At 39.9% G+C, this 21,855-nt stretch overlaps 1 long non-coding RNA gene across 2 annotated transcripts in view; it reads right to left on the minus strand.

Annotated features, from left to right (window-relative positions):
• Positions 1–19,670, minus strand: part of LOC147916989 (uncharacterized) — a 109,894-nt gene extending 90,224 nt beyond the window's left edge. Inside the window, exons 1-2 of one of the 2 annotated variants that reach the window (XR_015552177.1) lie at positions 19,426–19,670; positions 9,987–10,040 (exon numbers count right to left, since the gene is read on the minus strand). This is a non-coding gene — a long non-coding RNA (uncharacterized LOC147916989). Of the gene's footprint in view, positions 1–930; positions 1,056–9,986; positions 10,041–19,425 lie in introns of those variants that run through there. The other variant, XR_015552178.1, reaches the window with a different exon arrangement.
• Between the last annotated feature and the right edge of the window lie 2,185 nt (positions 19,671–21,855).

Genomic DNA, 21,855 nt, shown 5'->3' on the forward strand with positions numbered 1-21,855 from the left:
ACATAAGCTCTCCAGGTGATTTTGATGGACATTAAAGGTTGAGAGCCTGTAGATGCATCAGAGTCACCCGGAGGACGTGTGGAAACGCAGATTGCTGGACCCTTTCCCAGGGTTTCTGATTCAGCAGGTCTAGAGTGGGTCCTGAGAACCTGCATTTCTAACAGGTTCCCAGGTGCCACTGATGCTGCTGGTCCCAGGAGCACACTTTGAGAAAAACTGACCTAGGGAAACCCTTGACCAGTGTGGAACAGGAGCAGGTAGGTAAATGATTCCATCTTCCATGTCTTGGTGGATAATCAATCCTAAGGGCATGTTCTATGAGATTCCTACAGGGTCCTTAATAGAGGTGAATTCAGGTTGCCTCCAGCAGTAACCAGTTCAATCACACACTCTTGGTTTGGCTTTACTTCCTTCTGTGTTTCGCTCTTCCAAGCCCTGTGCTCCAATTCCTCGTGATCACTTCCCAAGATAACCGCCACAAGTCCTTGTCTCATGCTCTACTTTTTTGGAGGAACTCACACTAAACAGCACTTATTCCATAAACTCAATACGCAAGCTTACTATCCCACAGATTTCAGCCTTTCTTGCAATAGCCACTTTCTCAGTGTGCAACTCACACCCTCTTATTTCAACAAGTGCTCATATTTGTTTCCTTCGTTTTTTTCCCTAATACTCAGTAAGGATATCCCAACTTCTGCCAGAATCACCCTTAATATGCTTCAAAAGTATTTTTTCTACTTTCATTCCCAAATGAACATCTTTTAACCCAAATATTTCTCAATATCCATATCCATGGCAGGATGAGTGCTACCAGAATATAATGTCCTGGTGGCAGCTGAGGGCTGTGCCATGTCCCCTGGAGACTATAACAGAAGACTACTCATTTTGCCCCAGTGGGGAAGCTGATTAACAAGAAAGAAAACTTCTTACCAAGTTTGCAATGGTGAGCTCCTTCTCCCCAAGATATTCCTGCCCCCTTGGATTCCTGCCCAAAAAGAGTCCCTCTGTGGGATTAAAAAAAGGATTTAATTATACCAACGTTTTCCATGGCCAAGAAAGAAACGCACCAGTAACGTCAAGACGACGACCAAGAGGAAGGTTGCCACAGCTGAGAAACAAAGAGGAGTGAAAATCAAGAGAAAGTGTTGCCAATACCAGGCATGCTGAGAAATTTTACAGCCTGCTTTAAAATCGTTGAGATGAAAGAGAAGGATAAAAGAGGCCTTGAAGTATATTTCTCTTTTCCTCCTCTGCCCGGGATATTTTTGTTAAACACAGTTCAGTGAAAAAAACAAGGGTAATCAAAAAGAGTCTGTGGAAAGAAAAAAGAAATAAGAAAGCCTTCAGTCTCTTGTTGTTGTTCTTATCGTATAAGCAAGAAGAGATTGTGTTATTAAAATGGAGGCCTGGTTGCAGGGGCGGGAGGAAGGCCGGGGGTCTGGGAAGGCTGATTAAGACCCGGGTAGTGTGCAGCTGGATCCCATGTGCTTAGTAATTTATAGCATCCTGACGTGAGATAAGTCATCTTATCTTTGACGTGGTTTTTGCCTAACTCATTTATTACAACAAATGACTGGAAACCCAGAGCATTTGATTTATTCATCCATCAGCTTGCTCAAGCCCAGAACTAACCCAGAGAGAAAACACGGATGAGAAAACCATCTATCATTTTGAATTAAACACTTGTTACCAAATCATGAAAATTTGTCCTTTATCCAACCTATGTCCAAAATCAATAATAAAAGGTCATGCCTTGGGAACAAGGTGACTTGAAGACTTCAACTAAATCTCTAGCCTTTCATGAACTTGAGCTTCAACCTTCGAAGACAACAGCGCGTTGAGCTGGGCAGCAAATGATCCAGTAATCTTAACGCTGATGTGAAAATTGTGACTTGCTTAATTTAAAACATCGTTTCACTGTGAAAATTTCAAGTTTTGTTTTGATTCTGGCTTCTAATACTTACTGATAAGTATGCAGAAAGAGATACTTTGGGACTTTTTTATTACCATATTGCCTATTACTGCTTCTGTGTTTAAAAAATCTGCTTATTGCAAGCAGGGTACAGTCAATTTGTGCATATTGGATTTAATTTTCTGCTAAGCAAATAAAAATGCCTAAATGCAATTTATAGATCTTCTTTTTTTCAAATATTGTGTATGTACTTGGATTTCTAGTGCTATCTGAATGACCCCATTCTGAAAGGTTTTCATTTTGCATTTCCAAAATACATACAGAACCCATTAAATGAAAGAAATGTAAGTCACAGTTTATATAGGAAAGAAAATGCTCCAATCATAACCCAATGATTTTATATAACCAATATGTCCCTGGCCTCATCAGCCTAGGACTACAAAATCAGGTCGCACTTTCTTTTGTATACCCAAACTATTACATGCAAGTCCTTTCCTAATCACCAGAAATCCACTACCACTCACACCCCTCTCCCAAATGACCTTCAGCTGTTTCTGAGAATATCCCAGGATGCTGCCTGCCACCTGTGCACTGAGGGACAGTCCCCCCACTCTGATTCTCCTCTTCTAGTGTCTTCATCATTAGACCTCTACTGCCCATGACCTGCCAGATATTGACAAGTGCATGACATAGCCGTCCTCTGCAGCTTACTGCTGCTGCTCCCAGACTTATCGGAGGGGACGCTGGTCCTCCTGTCCTACTCCACAGCAAGAAAGGGCAAAGGCCTCTCCTGAACTCCCCAAAATGTCAACAGACAATCTGTTAATAAAACAAAGCTAAGTTTATTCAAGCTCACTGCAGTAAGGGAGGTTGCTCTGCAGTAAGATGGTTACTTAACAGAGTAACCGTCTTAACAGAGGCCCTGCAGGGTCTTAGAAGGAGGAAATCAGATGCAGGGTATTTACAGGGCTTCAGGGTCCGAGCTCAAGTGGGTTAAGGCCTGGTGGGGAACTGACTGGATCTGGGTAAGGTCTGTGACCCAATAGTTTAGGATTGGTGGATACAGAGGTGAGAGTCGGGAAGCAAATCTTGATAAGTAAATTGTCGTTTGATAAGCAAGCTGTTTGCCCTGGTAAACAGACTGCTGGCTCTGATAAATTGATCAGTGGGAATTTCCTGAAGCAAACAGTCAGGTTATTTACTGGTATGCAGTCTTATCTTTCCCAGGCAAGGGTTTCCTAGAACAAATAACTACGTGATGTTAACATAGGTGGACTAGAGCCTCATCTGTGTCTTGTTGACACCAAAGGGCTCAGTTTCACCTCCCCTAACTATTTGACAGGCCAGATTCTGCCTTAGGTCTCAAAGCCCAGCTTCCTGCCCCACTCCAGATCTGCCTCATCTGGCCGAGGGCAGGTCATGCCCTTCCACCAAAGCCTTTCAGCCTCAGCATCAGCCCAATAGACTCTCAACCTTGTTTAGGAAAAAAAGGAAAGAAACAAAGGACACTTACCCTTCTTCCTCTTCCAAACTAAGGTCAGCCTCCCCTGTGTCCTTTTCTCTGGCCCAAATTTAACGTGGACTTGCAATAGAACCCCTGACTCCCAGTAAGGATATGGTCTGGCTCTGGCCCTATGGCCCAATAAGAGGATCACACTGGTATAATTCTCAGTTTCTGTTCAGTTGGGTCTTTTTTATGGTCCCCTTATAACCTACATTTTCTAGAAACTAGACCTAAAACACATGCTCTTATGGTTCTATGGCTGTAATCCTACTCAGCAATAATTTTCCTTTGAAGCATCAAGAAAGAAATTTACTTTAACTGTGGAAGACAATGGGAAAATGACCCCTTCTGCTCTGGTATTTAAAATTTGATTCTAGACAGTGTGTTAATTTTTTTTAATTCTCATCTTTTTGTGTGTGTGTGTGAGGAAGATCAGCCCTGAGCTAACACCTGCCAATCCTCTTCTTTTTGCTGAGGAAGACTGGCCCTGGGCTAACATCCATGCCCATCTTCCTCCACTTTATACAGGACGCCGCCACAGCATGGCTTGACAAGTGGTGCGTCAGTGCACGCCCGGGATCCAAACCCCAGGCCACCACAGTGGAGAGCGCACACTTAACTGCTTGTGCCACCGGGCCGGCCCCTAAGTCTCATCTTAATGGTCCAAAATAAAGGAAGTCTAGAACAAATAAATATATAGGAATCTAAACTGAGACAATAAATGCTATGCAATACATACTTTCTTCTACCTGTTGCTTTTTTTTAATCCATTTAAGGAAATAGACTCTCCCTAAGCTAGAGCCATCCACACGCTGTTTAAATATGCAATATTCCCAGTTGATGGCTTCAGTTAATGCCTTAAATATAAATAAAATGACAAAGTCATCTGACTCTAGGAGACAACTTCTGGAGTCACAAAAGCACTAAGGTCCCCTCAACATCCTATTGGGCAAATGCTTAACATTCCAAAATCAAGAGACAATTGGGGTTTCTTGCAATTAACTCCACAGTAAGTACTCCCTTGAGAAAGAAGTGTCCAGAAGAATATGCGGAAAATTGAAAATACACATGAACTGGGACAAGTATTATTACCTTATCTGAGTCTCTGAGTTCCTTGAAGGCAGAGCCTGTTCCCAGTACCAAACACAAAATAATTGCTAAATAAATGTTTGATGATTGACTGATAGAATGAGTGAATGAATGAGTAAATGAATGACTTACAACTAACCCTCTTGGAACTCAGCGCACTGAATTTGGCCTAGAGATCTTGGAACTGCAATCAGATGGAGCTGCATCAAGAGAAAGACGTCTTCATTTTGAAAACTTTGTAGATGTGGTGAATTAATATGAATTCCTAAGCTCCACAGGAAAGTGATAGACCAAAAAATGGATCTAGAAATAATAGAGTGTATCAAGGTATCAACAGATCTGGAGGCAAACTCCTAGCAGAGGGTGGGATTAGGTAGAGGGGCTAAGAGATGAAGGAGAGGTAGAGCCATCCCGTTGGGCTGAAATAGTCCCTCCCCTGGGAAGGACAGTTAATCCAGACAAAGTTAAGTCCTCAGACACTATCAATATCGCGCATGGGGCTGTAGAACTTTGAGATCCTGCCATTCAGCATCTGCTTTTTGGCTGTGGTGGGAAATTGAGAGAATACTGAAAGGTCAGAACTTTCAAGTGCCCTACAAGCACCGAGCTAATGAAGGGAGAAATTTACCCAAGCTTCTTTGTTCTGGTCAAAAGAAGCATGAAGATCCCTCAAAATAATTCAGGCCTTATATCACAAGCATCTCTATTACAGAAGTCACATCTACAAAGGCTGCGTGCTCGTTAATTGTGACTTCAGTGGAAGCAAGGTCTTAGAGTTGTCCCTAACCAAAGCCTAGGCTTCACGGTGAATGCATATATCAGGCTATATTTAAAACCTGATCCTAACCATCCCCATAGCAGCAACTCTTGTTTGGACCTTGGTATATTCCTCACAAAACCAGGAATAGAATAATTCACTCCTGTGGGAAAACCAGCAGAAACACTTATAACAGAGCCAGGTCTCTGAGTATTTGTTGCAATGATATCTTTATTGTTCCCTCCCTTTCTTCTCTCTCTCTTTCTCTCTCTCTCTCTCTGTCTCTCTCTCTCTCTCTCTCTCTCAGGTCCCCAGGGCAGTGATTCTCAAGTTTGGCAGCGCAGAAGCGACATTTTGGGAGCTGCTTCTAAAATTGATTTCTAGGCCCCACACTCTGACATTCTGATTTAATTGGCCTGGTGAGCGGGTCCAGGTGTCAAAAAAATGTGTAAGTGATTCTAATGTGCAACCAGAATTGAAAACCAGTGCCCTCGGCCCACGTTCTCCCCCTGAGCTCACACAGAGGCTGAAACAAAAATTCAGTAGAAACCACTTGTTCAAGAACAACACGTGGGCCTGGCTATCGAGCCAGCTTCTCTCCTCAGTGAGATGAAAGGCTGGGGCTGGGGAGAAGGAGCAAGAAGATGAGGGAAAAGATCTAGGAAGTACAGGACATCCCTGGAGTGGGAAAGAGAAGGGAATTTCTGTCACAGAGAACCCGAGGGAGGGGTGGAGGGTCTTCCAAGGCCAGACTGGCCTCCAGCAAGGACACTCCTCTCCTACCACCTCCAGCGCATCAGCTGGGGCCAACCTGGCCGCCAAGGCGGCTAGATGCCTGTAAGGTCTCCGGGCAGCAGGTAGGGGACTTAGGCACCCTGTGTTATGGGGTGGGCGTGAGGGGGACCCCACTGTTGACTAAGGTGGAACTTGAGATTGCTGGTGAGGAAACTCCCTGTAGGTTCCCCCTGACTTGTCCACATTTCTTTGCTAATATTGGGGGGAACAAAATATGCCACCCAAAAATGTGCCACTTTGCATGTGGATTTTTTTGAGCTGAAGGCAATTAAGGCCTAGCTGACTCAGGAAAAGCTTTTCACCTCTTCTTTACCTGCCTAAAAGAATTTAGATAGGCAGCCTATATCAGGAAGAGAGCTATTACAAGAGAGAACTTGTTATACCAGAAAGACTGATCTCCATGGCATGGCAAACATTTGTTTACCAGACATTTGCTTTTCTCGTCTTCCGGTGAGTTGTCGTCCCCCGCTTGGAAGCCCCAGATCCCCACTCTCTTCTCCTTAGCTCAGGATGGTATATAAGCCTCAATTGCCTGACTGCCTTTGAGTCTCATATTTTTATGGGGCTCATGTATATACAAAATTTGTCTTTCTCCTGTTAATCTGTCTGATGTCAATTTAATTATTAGACCAGCCAAAAACCCTAGAAGGGAGGAAGGGAGAAGCTTTCCACCCCTACAGTATCAATTAACTCAAGTCCTACCACTGCTCTGACCTTGAAGGAGCTTCTCAGAGAGGGAAAAATATTTTCAAAACCTACAACCTCAGTAATATCTTGAAGAATTATATCCCACATTCTTCTCTCAACCAAATAAGTTGTCTTGTGATTGAGCCTATTTTGAAGAAAAACCAGACACACTGAACAATGTGATTTTATTTGGTGGCTGCTAACATCCATACAGAATTTCAGATTTCCATGGGTTAATTAGTTCAGGCTCATTGCAACTCAGGGGTATTTTTGCAACATGGTTTATTCAAATCTAATCCGTTTCTGGAAATGTATTGGACAGTGAATTTTCAGATAGTGGTATGTGTTCCCAGCCCATCCAAAACCCCCAACACATGTCCCCAAATATCACTAAAACCCTTAGACACCTATATAACAGTACACCAAGGATCTCTACAGAACTCAAACATTTAAAACACCAATTACTGAATTATTGAACACTTAATAAACTCATTAGTGGCTATGTTTATACTCAGTGATTCTAAACAATATTAGATATAAAATACATTTTTCTTCTAGTCTGCCACAAATATGCATTTACTGTATATAAATCAGCAATATATTAAAGATACTAAAGAATACCAAGGATACTATCTAAATTGGACTAGGTTGGTGGAGCAGGGGGTAGAGTGGGAGGTGACACTGGAAAGGGAAGGAGGTAAAAGGTCCACATCAAGCCAAGCTCCACAAGGGGTAACTGGCTCAACCCCACAGGGCGCTCTGAGACCATGTGGTCACACTTCAGGGTTGCTCCAACAGGGGGAGAGGGAGCTGCAGTATTTTTACCCTCCACCTATCAGTCCTTGGTTAAGGGCCACCTTTGGGGTGAGGGATGACTAAATTCCCAGGTACTTCTGACTTTCCATGCATTCGGGCAAAGCAGATTCTGGAGGCCTGAGGGTGGTCCTTCAACAAAGAGGTGCTGGCTGTTGGTGGTGAAAGCACCCAGGCTAAGCACAGCTACGTGCATTCCCTACTCTGGTCCCCTTTTTGTACAAATGCAAAACTGAGGCCTTGAGAGACAGCAGCAGGGCCTTTGACTTCTCCTTTTTTATTTTATTAATTTTAATCACATGTTTTTCCAGCTTTCATTTTTCCCAACAGGAAATCCTAATTGCTTGGGTTTTCACTCACACAAAAGCAATCCATTGACTCACCAACTTGAGTGTCTCAGGTACTCATCTCTGAAACTGGGCCTGTTGTGACTTATCTTTCTAATCTTTTAATTTCATTTGACCAGAATGGATCAGAACATTTCAGGGAAGCAAAGAATGCAATTTCGTACATGAGGAAGAAGACTTTCTCATTTTGTTCTAGCACTTATGCTGTGGCTTAAGATTGACTGTTTTGGTTACAGGAGCCCAGTCAGCTGATGTCTCTGGTACCAGTTGACAGTGAATCTTGGATCTCATACTATCACCCCAAGGCCTTTTTTAAGACTTTCTGCCTGAAAAATCTCTCCGCAGATCACTAAACCTCCTCCACCAGACAACTCCTACTCACTCATCTTTAAAAACTGCTTCCTTTGGGAAGCTTTCCCTGCCCACCTCCAAGCCCAGGTTGGGTGGGCCTGGATACTGCAACAGCATGCAATAAGGACACTTATCATGGGGCTTATCATACTATCCTCCAAATGTCTTCTAGCTTTATTCTCCCTTCATACCATCAGATATTGAAAGCAATAACTGTCTTTTTATTATATATCCCCCAGTGCTTGGCACATGGTACGTTGTCTATAAAGAACTTTTATTTTTTTGGTGAGGAAAATTTGCCCTGAGCTAACATGTTGCCAATCCTCCACTTTTTGCTTGAGGAAGATTGTCACTGAGCTAACATCTGTGTCAATCTTCCTCTACTTTGCATACGGGACGCCGCTGCAGCATGGCTTGAAGAGCAGTGTGTATGTCTGCGTCTGGGATCTGAACCCGCAAACCCAGGGCCATCGAAGCAGAGTGTGTGAACTTAACCACTACGCCACCAGTCTTGCCTCCATAAATAATTTTTGAATAAATAATTTGTGAGAAAATCTCTTCCTGAGTTATAACGGATCGTTTTAAGGTCTCAAAAAAATATTGATCAAGATCTGTTTTTCACCAACATAGAAATGAGCAAAAGGGTTTACATATTACAAGTATCTTCAGCTCACTTTTAAGCCTGGAAGGACACTGGGCACATGACCTCTTGGATATAGAGGCAATATCCTCTCCTACAACTACTAATAACGTGTATAGCTACTGGGAAAGAACTAAATACTTGCCCTCTCATATGTCCAAACACAATCTTAATAAAAGTGAATTAAACCAGTACAGTAAAAGACAAAGTCAATATTACTATTCTGGTCCTACCCTGTCTATGTCCACACGTTTTGCTATAGTTAAACACACAGAGATTATCCACAACTATGACCTACTAATTTCATTTTTGTGTGAGAATGAATATTTTCCATAATTCAGAACTGCCTCTGGATGTAACTCTAGACCAAACTCAAAGATTGTCTTAAGATACTTTCTCTAGTTCCATTACTCTCATGAGATGCTCTTCAAACAGATGTATGCCGCTGTGGAACATCAAGTACCATGTAGAATGCAATGAGTCTATCAAGTCTCTAGACTAAGAGCCAATGTTATATGCCTGGCAGTTATCTTCATGCAATTCTTTCCTTTTTAAAATAAAAGCTCCAAGGCAACACTCTGAATTCCAGTTCTAGTCATAAAATAGCCCAGAGAGTCTAACAAACGCCATTCATAAAATGTATCACAGCTAAACTGTTCCCAGGATGATAAATTTTATTCTCACAATCAACACAGCCTTTGAAAAGGGTATTATTTTTATCACATATGCCCTCTCAGCCTTCTTCTCATCCAACTGGAAATCCTCTGCTTTGCCCAGCTGGGCTTGCCTGGGCTTGGCTCCAGGTCACAGGCTCCATTCAGGTCTGATACACATGGCTCTCAATCTTCTGGGATTTGGGCAATGGGCTGCCCAGGACTTGTTCTGCTCATGGTGATAAAGGAAGCTCAAGGGCATAGCCCAATTGTACCAGCCTCTGCTAACATCCCATTGGCTGAAGCAAGTCACATGGCCATATGCAAAGTGAAGAGGTATGGAATTATATCCATCTCACATGGAGTTGGAGAGAAGAGAGTGACTATTTGCTGAGCAATGATCTAATCTACCACAAATGATTTGCATAACATCTTTACCGTTTTGCTGTTTCATTGCACGGTGGGCTTGATATCTTGGTAGTTCAGATGAGGCTGGAGGTAGAGGGAGGGACATTTGGTCCATGTTAATAATAATAACAATAGTAATAATGATAGTTAACACTTATAACAGCAGGATCTTCTAGGTCATGATAATAATTGTTTAGTTTCCCCTCATTAAAAATCCTGTACATCTCCTTCAAGGTCTTAGTTACATATCTTTGAACCCGAGTCTGCTCTCTCCTGTCTTTCTCATTTAACCTTATCTTAGTTGTCCATTTATACATGGGTTAAAAAAATTGATCTAATTCAATATTTTCATTGAGCCCTGAAACACAAACGGATTTGGACCTCTGCCACGAGGAAACAGATATAGACAAAGGGAAATAGAATGATGGACTGATATAGTTACGATGTACACCAAGGTTCACAGAAACCACCCTTCATATCTTACAAATGGAGAAAATTAAGCCCTAAAAAGGCAAGTGCCCAGGTTGTGTAATGACCCCTCCATCCAAAACTAGAACCGGAGTCACAAAGTTTAACATGGCACATAAAAAGTGTTATCTAAATCTGGACCAAACAAGCAACTTCCCCCAACACTCCTCCTACAAAACATATAAATTAGGTTCTGTATTTTACTAACCGTAATAAACTACCTTTCAGATAGGAAACGACAGTGGAGGGCAGTGGAAGAAGAGCTAGAGAAGGAGCCGGGAGATCTGTGTCCCACTCCTTTCTCTTCCCCTTGCCGGCCATGAGACCTACAGTAAGCCAATTCACCACGTCTGACGTCAGTTTTCTCACAGTGGGAACACAACCACTTGCTCTGCCTTTCTCAAAAGTGCCAGGATCAGGCCAGCCCCGTGGCTTAGCAGTCAAGTGCGCACGCTGCACTGCTGGCGGCCCGGGGTTCGGGTCCCGGGCGCGCACCGATGCACCACATGTCGGGCCATGCTGTGGTGGGATCCCCTATAAAAGTGGAGGAAGATGGGCACGGATGTTAGCCCAGGGCCAGTCTTCCTCAGCAAAAAGAGGAGGATTGGTGTGGATGTTGGCTCAGGGCTGATCTTCCTCACAAAAAAAAAGTGCCAGGATCAAAATAAGCACGTGTGAGAGTTGTGTCACTACACAAAAATGCAATTTATTCCTATTCACCATCAATAAGGCGTGCGTTTGGTATTTTTTCCCATATTGGTAGATAATGGGCCAAAGACGATGGGTGTTATTAAATACTAAAAGCCTTAACATTTACCCCACAGGGAGATTGCAGGGAGACAGAATTATTTTAAATTCATCTATATGATGCATAAATAAATTACTATAGGCAAAACAAGCTAGAAATGTCTGACTTAATATAGAACCAATTTCTCTGCAAAGCTATAGAATATTTACTCACGTGCAGCAGATATTTGCTGAGCCACTCCTACGGACAGACACTATTCCAAGCATTGGAATAGAACAGTAAATAAAACAGACCAAAAGTACATTACAATTTAAAGTTGCTGAGAGGCCTGCCAATTCAGAGAACAGCCAATTAATAATAAATCATTTTGAATAACCACTAGACACTGCAGGCCAGATGGGTTGATTTTCCTTAAAGCCAAGTTTTCCAAGGTTGTGACATTCTCAGTAGTTTGTTTTTCTGTTTCCTTCAAATCAGAGCCACCTTGACATCTTGTGTTAAGATACATCTGCTTCCAAATGCCATTGACACTGTGATGGGTTTTAACTGGGCCTAAATAAAAGTTGATCCTAACTAGGGACCATTTGGTCATATGGAGAAGAGAACATCAGTACATTTGTAGCAGATCTGGACATATAGGCTTTCACACATTTGTGAGTGCCCAGAAGGAGGCTGATAGGAGGAATCAGGGACAAGCAGACTGAAAAAACTGCCAAGTGATCATTTTACGGAAATTTTTACAGGAATATTTTATGTAAACTCTGGACTAAGATTTCAGCAAGGAAGAAGTAGAAAATAATGATGATGTTTGGGTATTTTCTGTAATTTTGGGTATTCTTATAACTCTCATACACAATAAGGAAGAATGGCTTGTAACCCGTCTAGTGAAATAAAAAGTACATCATTAAATGTGTGGATTTGTGGGGGCAGGTGAAGAGGGAGAGGAGGCGTGGGAGGACAGTTCTTTATTCTGCATTGGTACAAACTACCAACCCAGAATAATTCCTAGCCCCTAGTGCATACGATTGAGGACTAAAATAGAAATGAAAAGGCAACATAAAATGTTGCCCAAAGGCATGATATTAGAAGTATTTTTATTTAAAGCAAGAGGTGACAATCATTTTTCTTGTACCTAAATATAAAGGCACAATCCTCCATTTTCAACGTCAGTGGAACAGCCTGACTCCTGCCCCCACTCAGATCGGAGTGAGCACACTCCCTGCGTACACTCACTCACAGCACTCCAAGGCCTCTTTCAGGCTTACATCACGGAATCACAATTGCTGGCTTTCTCACCCCTTTTAGGCTAGGAGCTCCGTAAGAACAGTTGTGATTTCTATCTTAGAACTACTGTGTACAAACGTATGGCCCGTGTTTCATATATTTTTGTGGAATGGATAGAAGAACGAATGTTGAAAGTAAACACTGCAGAACATATATACAAACACTCTCTGAGAGCAACTGAAGGTAGCAAAATTGAACAACTAAAATTCTTCAAACTGAGCTCCTGGTAGACAAGGAAAGGAGTTGGTGGGTAGCTAGACTGTCTTATTTATCCTTATCTCCCCCGTCCGTGAAAGATGCCTAGAAAATATTGAATGAATGTATAATAAAAGAATGAACAGTTGTCTAACTAGAGAAGACAGACTAGGACTCTAAAGGTTTATCTTGTTTTAAATGTGTCCATAATGTTGGTTGCTTAAGTAATTCTGATGATTATCATGGATATTCATCCCTCCTAATTACTCTCTATTCAATCTCAAAAAAAGGCAATAGATCTCCTTCAATAATCTCCTTCCTAAAAAAGTCTAAGAATGGAGATTTCTTGGCTTTTCCTGAAGCCTATCAAAGTAACAATACAAATATCTCCTTTGGACATGCCGTTGGAAGCCATCCCAATAGACTTCTTAATTCTAATCATAATATTTTACTCATTACTTCATTAAGCGATTCTCTTAAGGAAAACAAGTATAAACATGACTGCCAGTGGCTGTATCCACTTTGGTCCTAATATGTCACTAAGTTATTGAAGAATCCTTTGCTTATAAACATTGTCTCTGTGTTTTTCTGTGTTCTCTTTCTATTTCAGCCCAATTTTTGATAATTTGGCTGATGGCACTTATCAAATTAGAAACAATCTCCGTGCAGTACATCTCCAGTAGACTTTCCTGAAGAATTAGACTACTGACTCCTCCCCCCTAAAAAAAGTTAAGACAGATATTTATTACTTCTGTCTATTTTTAGATGGTATCATTTTAGACCTGGAAATCTATATTTCGCTCTGACGAGCCCACCTTTTCCTTATCTAAGTCCAATTACACAGTGAGTTCAGTCACTGGAATCTAATCTAACCTTTCCAAGTCCCCAACACTCATCCAGTAAACTCTAACCATATTAAAAATAAAATGGGAGGCAAGATAAAATTGAAACATTTTTCCTCATTCTCACTTAATCCAACTTGCAGATTTTTTTCTAAACTTGTTTTAAATGTCTTCTAATATCCTAATCATATTTTTGGTGAAAAGCTAATAAATGGGTTTGTTGAGCAGAAAGCTCTTCTTTTTACGGATGCTTGCCGTTTTGTATTTTCTAGTTTTTTATCTCACAGACAGCCTCCTGGACTACCACTTATATTTAAATTCCTTGTCCTGGCATGTAAGGTAAGGGATGACTCTATGGTCCAGTAAGCCACATTTGCTGATTAAAACGACCTACGGCCTTAATTTTGCTATCATAGTGGATGTCAGTGCTCCTTCCAAATACCCGAGATACCATCCCAGATGATGTGTTTTCTTATTGTCTCTTTGTGTAACACCCACCTCCCAGCCTTGAAACCCACTCCATGCTTTGGTATGCATTTGCTTCCAAAAACCAACACCTGCAGCAATTGTCAAGACACTGTCCTCAAGCTACTAGAGCGTGCTTTGGCCTCAACCCAGGGCTGGAGATACCTGGAAATTTACATGTCCCTTGGGGGATGAAGGAAGAGGAAGAAGAATTTACCAGTGACTGAAAGGAGCAGGATTATGAAAGCCCAGCTTCCTCATCTCATGTGGGGCAACTCTGACATTCTCCAGAATTCTCCTGTGGGATCAGGCTGAAACTATCCTCTATAGGACACACACCCCCTTGGCTTTCTCCTGTGCCCTGCCCTGCCCACCCAACGTCATTAGTAGTTTCATTTGTGAGCACTTCATTAATAACTCACTTGTACGTGAATCCTATCAGAGCCTGCTTTTGAGGAAACTACGCTAACACAGCCAATAAGAAATAATTATATTTTAAATGTCAGAATCACCCAGCGATAACGTGTGGTGGGTTTGTTGTTAACATAATTATTGTTCTCAAATCTGAAGGATGACTTCAGCCATATAAAGAAATGAGGAATGTTTCTAAGTATTACTTTAGAGTAGTTAACAAGATACATTGCTAACTTTAAAAAGAAAGATGGAAACAATGTGTGTGTTGTATGCTACCTTTTATCTAAGAAAGAGGTAATAATAAAATGCATTTATACACTTGTTATGTACTGCATGTCCCCCCAAAATGCATATGTGCTAGCCCGAAGCCCCGCTGTGACTGTATTTGGAGATAGGGCCTGTGAGCAGAGGGGAAAGGTTAAACGAGGTGGTAAGAGCAGGGCCCTAATCTGACAGGGCTGGTGTCCTTATAAGAACAGAAAGAAACACCAGAGCCCTGTCTCTGCCATGTGAGGACACTGCAAGCCAGGAAGAGAGCGCTCACCAGGAAGCAAATCAGCCAGCACCTCGATAAGCTTTTAGCTAGACTAACCAAGCATAAAAAAGAGAAGATTCGAATTACTAAGATCAGGAATGAACAGGGGATAACACTACTTACATTACAGAAATAAAAGGATTATTAAAGAATACTATGAACAACTGTATGCAAACAAATTAGACAACCTAGATGAAATGAACAAATTTCTAGAAAGACACGACTCAAGAAGATAAAAAATATATAAATAGAACTATAACAAGTAAAGAAATTGACTTAATAATCAAAATATTTCTCACACAGGGAAGCCCAGGCCCAGATAACTTTACCACTGAATTCTACCAAACCTTTAAAAAATTAGAGTTAACACTCATCATTCATAAACTCTTCCAAAATGTAGAAGAGGGAATACATTCCAACTCATTCTATGAAGTCAGAAATACGCTGATACCAAAATGCAGATAAAGACATCACAAAAAAGAAAACAATAGAGCTATATCTCCTGAATATAAATGCGAACGCTCAACAAAATACTAGCAAACTGAATCCAGCAATATATAAGGAGGATTATACACCATGACCAAGTGGGATTTATCCTACAGTGCAAGGTCAGTTTAACATACAAAAATTAATCAAAGCAATACACGATATTAATAGAACAAAGGACAAAAACCACATGATCATTTCAACAGATGCAGAAAAAGCATTTGACAAAATCCAACACTGTTTCACGACAGAAAAAACACTCGATAACTAGGAATAGAAGACAACTTCCTCAACCTAAAAAGAACATCTATGAAAAAATCCACAGCTAACACCAAACTGCTTTTAATAATCATATTGCTAATAATAATTTTTGGTATTTTTATGTTAAACATTCTGGGCAACCACATTGTTTCTCTAATTCCATATTCACCAAAAAGAACCAAGGTTTCTTGGAGAAATGACTGATCCCAAGTCTGTGACAGAAATGTACAAGACGAGGCTGGAAGCCCATAAGGAGAGAAATCTTGAAGACTACTGGGGTCACATCTGAAAAATTTGGAAGCCAGATGGAACAGTTGGAGCATACAGAGAAATAAGGATCAAACATAGAAGATGTTTTTAAAAATTCTTGAGTTCATAATGATATAAAACAAATAAAAACCTATTGCTCACCTTTGGGGAAAGCTAAGGAACTAATTCATCTTGACAACTGGTAAATGATGGGAAAGAATCAAACATATAAGCTGCCTTCTTGTGTAAACTGTACTGTAAGGTAATCAAACAGTTAATGAGGAAAGTTTGCCATTATAGAAATATTCTAGCTAATAAATAAAGAAATGATAGAATGAGAACATCGCCATTTTAAATACTCTTAATGAAATAATGAATAGGCAATAACAATTCATGGCTATTCACATAATGAAATAGGAATAATTGGACCTTATATGCCTTCTTATGGAAGTATATGTAATAAAAATCACAGCTGAATCTGACCAAGCCCCTAGTTCTAATACCCAATTAATTAAAAAATACAGAAGACAGAGGAAATGTTAACCTCATAAGCATGCAATAAATAAAATCCAGAATGTGGAAAACTTTACAAGACAAATGACCTAGTTTCTTCAACAAATAAGTCATAAAGCAGCACAAAGGAGGGTAGGGAGAAATGGAATGTATACTTCTGTAAGGGTCTTAAACTATGGATGAGGCAGCATAATATTGTTCAAAAGTAGACTATGGCAAATCACTAAAAACATTAGAAAATGAGGTACAATTAATTAGCCAAATGGAGATAAAATGGAATCATAAAAAATTTTCAATTAACGCAAAAGCAGACCAAAAAAAGTAAGGAAAGGAAAAAAAAATAGATGAAATAAATAGAAAACAACTAACAAATTGGCAGATTTAAACCCAGCCATACCAATAATTAAATAAAATGTAATGGTGTAAACACCCAAATAAAGACAGAGATTTTTCAGGTTGGATACAAAAGCAAGAACCGACTATAAAGATAACCAGCTAAAGGTAAAATGATAGAAAATTGTATACCATGCAAACACTATTCAAAGGAAAAGCTGGAGTGGCTACGTTCATATCAAACAAAGCACATGTCAGAGCAAAGAAGGTTATCAATGGTAAATAGTGTCATTTCATAATGATAAAAGAGTCAATTAACCAAGAAGACCTAACAGTCCTAAATACATATGCACCTAATAACAGAGCTCCAAAAAGTGAAGCAGCAACTGGTAGACCTGAAAGGAGAAATAGACAAATCCACAATTACAGCAAAAAAATCCAATCTCTCTGTCTCAATGATTGACAGAATTAGTATACGGGAAAATCAGTCTGGATATAGAAGATCTGGACAACAGCATCAAACAACTTGACTTAATTGACATTTCTAGAACACTTCAACCAACAAAAACAGAATACATATTTTTTTCAAGTGTGCATGAACCATTCATCAAGATAAACCACATTCTAGGCAATAAAACAAATCAAAAAAATTTAAAAGCATTGAAATCATATAAAGTATACACTCTGACCATAAGAAATTCACCTAAAAATCAATAACAAAAATATCAGGACATCCTAAAATATTTGGAAATTAACAACACACTTCTAAATAACCCACAGGTCAAAGACTAAGTCAAAAGAAAATGGAAACATATTTTGAATTGAATAAAAACGAAAACACAACATGTGAAAATTAGTGTGATGCTGTTAAAACAATGCATAAAGATAAATTTATAGCATTGAATGCTTATATTAGAAAAGAAAAATGGACTCAAATCAATGATCTAACCTTCCATCTTACTAGAAAAAGAAGAGCAAATTGAAGCCAAAGGAAGCAGAGGGAAGAAAATAATAATGAACACAAGTCAATAAAATTGAAAACAGATAAATAACAAAGAAAATCAATGAAACCAAAAGCTAGTTCTTTGAAAAGATCAATAAGAATGATAAACCTCTAGGAAGACTGACCAAGAAAGAAAATAAAGAAGAAACACATTACCAATATTGGGAATGAAAGAGAAGACATCACAATAGACCCAAAAAGCATTAAAAGGATAATAGGGAATATTTTATGCCAATGAACTCAACAACCTAAATAAAATAGACAAATTCCTTGAAAGAGACCAGCTGTGAAATCTCGCTCAAAATAAAATTGATAACCTCAATAATCCTATACTTCTTAAAGAAACTGAATTCCTAAAATCCTTCCACAAAGGAAATTCCAGGCCCAGATAACTTCACTAGGGAATTCTACCAAACATGTAAGGATCAAATAATATCAATTCTACACAAACCCTTCCAGAAAATAGAATAGGAGGGAACACTTGCCAACTCAGTTTACAAGGCCAGTGTTATCCTGATAACAAATACCACCAAATATCACCAAAAATATCACCAAAAAAGAAAACTACAGACCAATATCTCTCATGACACAAATGTGTCTCACCAAAATACTAGCAGATTGACCCAGCAGTACGTTAATTTCAAGGGATAAAAATAAAAGAGGGGTAAATTTAGATAGTAAAAGAGATTTAAGCTACATATCAACTTGAAGCTTTGTGTAGATCACGTATGAATCCTGGTTAAAACGAACAAAAAAAATCAGACATATTTGAACACTTATTCAACGTTTGTTGATATTAAGGACTTGTCAATTTCTTCAGTATGATAATGGTATTGTGATTGCTTTTTGAAAAGTGTCCGTTAGAGAAATGATCAGCCATACATGCTGAAAAAAGCACAGATCATATGATATAATCTCTAGGATTTGCTTTGAAATAATCTATGTGATGATGGTGGTGAGGAATGGGAGAGGTTATAGATGAAACAAGATTGGGCATATGTTGAAAATTGTTGAAGCTAATTTCATTACATTAGTCTCTCTAGTTTTATACATGTTCAAAATTTCCATAAAATAAAGTTTAATAATATAAGTTTAATATAAAGTTTAAAAAATAAGTGATTAAAAGTACCACTCTCTGAATACATCCCTAAGAGGTTCATTTCAGTAAAGAACAACCATAGGCCTGCTGGGCTATATATCTTTTTCCCTCAACTTTAAAAGGAAGCTATTGAGGCTGGCCCAGTGATGTAGCAGTTAAGTTCGGGTACTCCACTTCGGCTGCCCAGGGTTCACAGGTTTGAATCCTGGTCGCAGACCAATGCACCACTCATCAAGCCATGTGTGGCAGCGTCCCATATACAAAATAGAGGAAGATGGGCACAGATGTTAGCTCAGAGCCAATCTTCCTCAGCAAAAAGAGGAGGATTGGCAACAGATGTTAGATCAGGGCTAATCTTCCTCACAAAAAAAAAAGGGGGGGGAAGCTATTGAGGCCTAAGCTCCACACATGTGCCCCTCCTCCCATTGGTTTACTATGAAAATAGTTTAAAGCATTCATATTTCAAGACTTTTTTTACACAACGGTGATAAATTAAGACTTTCTTATTGATAACTTTCTCCTGTTCCCATCCCAGGAAAATCATTTTGTGACTTTTATTTTCATTAATACTTACTAGGTACCAGGCACTCTGCAAAGTGGCAGCAATATGAGGTTGGGAAAAAAGAACGTTTTTCTTTTCAGTATCTACTGTGCAACAAACACTCTGATGCCTATCATTTCATTGGATGATATTATTATCTTCAATCTGTAAATGAGAAAACAGTTTTAGTTACTTGACTTGTGGTCTAAAATATGTCACTGGTTAGACAACTTGTTTATAATGATAGGTAGGACACCAGACCATTTTGTTGTTTTGTTTTGTTCTGTTGTTTTCTACACCATGGGTCAGCAAGGTCTTTCAGTAAAAGGCCAGTTAATAAATATTTTAGGCTTTGCAGGCCACGTGTCACATATTCTGTGTTTTGTTCTGCTTCATTTTATTGAGGGAGAGAGATGTTGGATTTTTTACTATAAATGTGGATTTGTCTATTTCCCCTTTCAGGTCTAGCAGTTGCTGCTTCACTTTTTAGAGCAAAAACAGACCCTAAAAAGCAAAACATTTTAGGGTTTCATTTTACAACCTTTTAAAAATGAAAAACATTCTTTGCTCTCAGGCTTAAAAACAGGCTATGGGCCAGATGTGGCCTGTGGGCTGCAGTTTGCCAACCATGGACTAGACTATGGTATGTTTCATTTTAATTCATTTATAATATCTCATTTCAGTTAAGATCATTGCAAGACTATACTGCACCATTCAGTACTAATCATGGTAGAAGGCGAGTCCCAAATACTTTGTATGTTTGCCATCTGATCACTGGTCTTCCCTAGAAGTCTACTAATGGGCTGAGAACGTGAGAAGCAAAGTGATGTCAAGTGCTCTGCCCTACAGAGCATGATTTTTGCAAATGTTTTGTCAAAAAAACACAAACGTGCTTATCTTAAATCTATGACTTCATTCATTCTATGGCCACAACAACCGACACTAAAAGAACCAGACCAAGATAATAAAACATGTTTGTCTTCACAAAGGAGATAGAAAGTTAGGAATCAGCATTTCTATTCAGGTTCTCTTAAAGCACAAAAACTAAGTCAAAGTTATTTTTAAGCCTTCTCTGCTGAGCTAATCGCATCAAAGTAAAATGAGTTCTAAATTAAAATAGATGTAGCAAAATAAAATGTGATCTTCTATCCTGGTCCCTCACTCATTGCCCTCAGAAGCCTCAGTCGTCCTTAGGAGAATTAGGATTGCTTAGCAGAAGTGCAAAAGAAAGACATAGTGCCCAAGTCTTTAGTTTCTAAATCAATTTTAAAATCCATAACAGAGACAGCAGTTTTAAGACCAAAGCATTTTATTTTTAAGAGCCAGGAATCCTGAGAGAAGAACAATTTGAGAATCCAAAATAATAAGACCTAAAGTAAGCAGAGCCTAGAGTTTATGTCATAAACAAGTGATTGGAATGAGGAAAGAAAAAGATACAGATTAAAGTCCACAAGAGTTGCTTGTGTTGCAAAGGGGAAGAGAAATGGAAAGCAACTACCAAGGAGGACAGTGATGAGGCCAGGAGGGGTCTTGGGGGGAAGTGAGGAATCCACTTTGAAAGAATGCCAGCCTCTGCCTGTCTAGACACTTCCTTTTCAACATTGATCAGGCAGGAGCCCAGCCCAGTGGCAGGGAGTGCACTGCCCTGAGAGCTGTTTGTGCCAAGAACAGCTTGGTGTGCACCTTCCTTCGACAGTAGCCTGCAGGTCCCTTGTTGATCATCATCCACGGAAAACGATGCCCATTGAAGCGCTGAGAGTTTGCTCGGCACCATCTAAACACAAGGTGAGATAGACCGGAACCAGCCTGAGACCCCCATTCCTCACTCCCTCCACACACACTACCCTTCAGCAAAGACAGTATTAAAACTCCAACTCCAGGTGTCACAAGACACTTGAGGTTCAGGGAGAGTGTTACATACACAAGGACACCCTGCTAGCAAGTGACAAAGCTGGGACTCAAGCCCAGGTTGGTCTTGCTCCAAAGCTACTGCTCTAACTGCAGCATTATTCTGCCTCCCAAAATTTATTTCAGGCCCAAATTTCTATAATGCTTTTTTTCTGAAGGTCCATCTGCCTAGAATAAGCATAAGTGCAAGGAGAAATCTCATTTGTATGATCAAGGACTCAGAAAGTTCCTTATATACACCCCTCGTACACCTCAAGTTCCTTATACAGGTTAGCTCACTGAAGCCCCACAACCACCTGCAAGGTAAGCAGTGTTGGAGATGGGAACTGGGTGCTCAGACAGGCTAATTAATTTAACCAAAGTCACACAGCTGGTAAGTAGCAGAGCCAGGAATTGAGCCTGGATCTGGCTGATGCCAAAGATATTATTCTTTTCCACTATAGCAAATCTGCAAACAAACATGTATATAGATCTATGAAAACAAATTGCATTGTATTTTTAAATTTACCATTTATTTCATGTAAAATAAACTGTCTACTCAAACAAATTCTTGTC

The sequence above is a fragment of the Ceratotherium simum genome, chromosome 5, assembly GCF_057802395.1.
Source record: "Ceratotherium simum simum isolate JZ-2026a chromosome 5, ASM5780239v1, whole genome shotgun sequence".
NCBI classification, from domain to species: domain Eukaryota; kingdom Metazoa; phylum Chordata; class Mammalia; order Perissodactyla; family Rhinocerotidae; genus Ceratotherium; species Ceratotherium simum.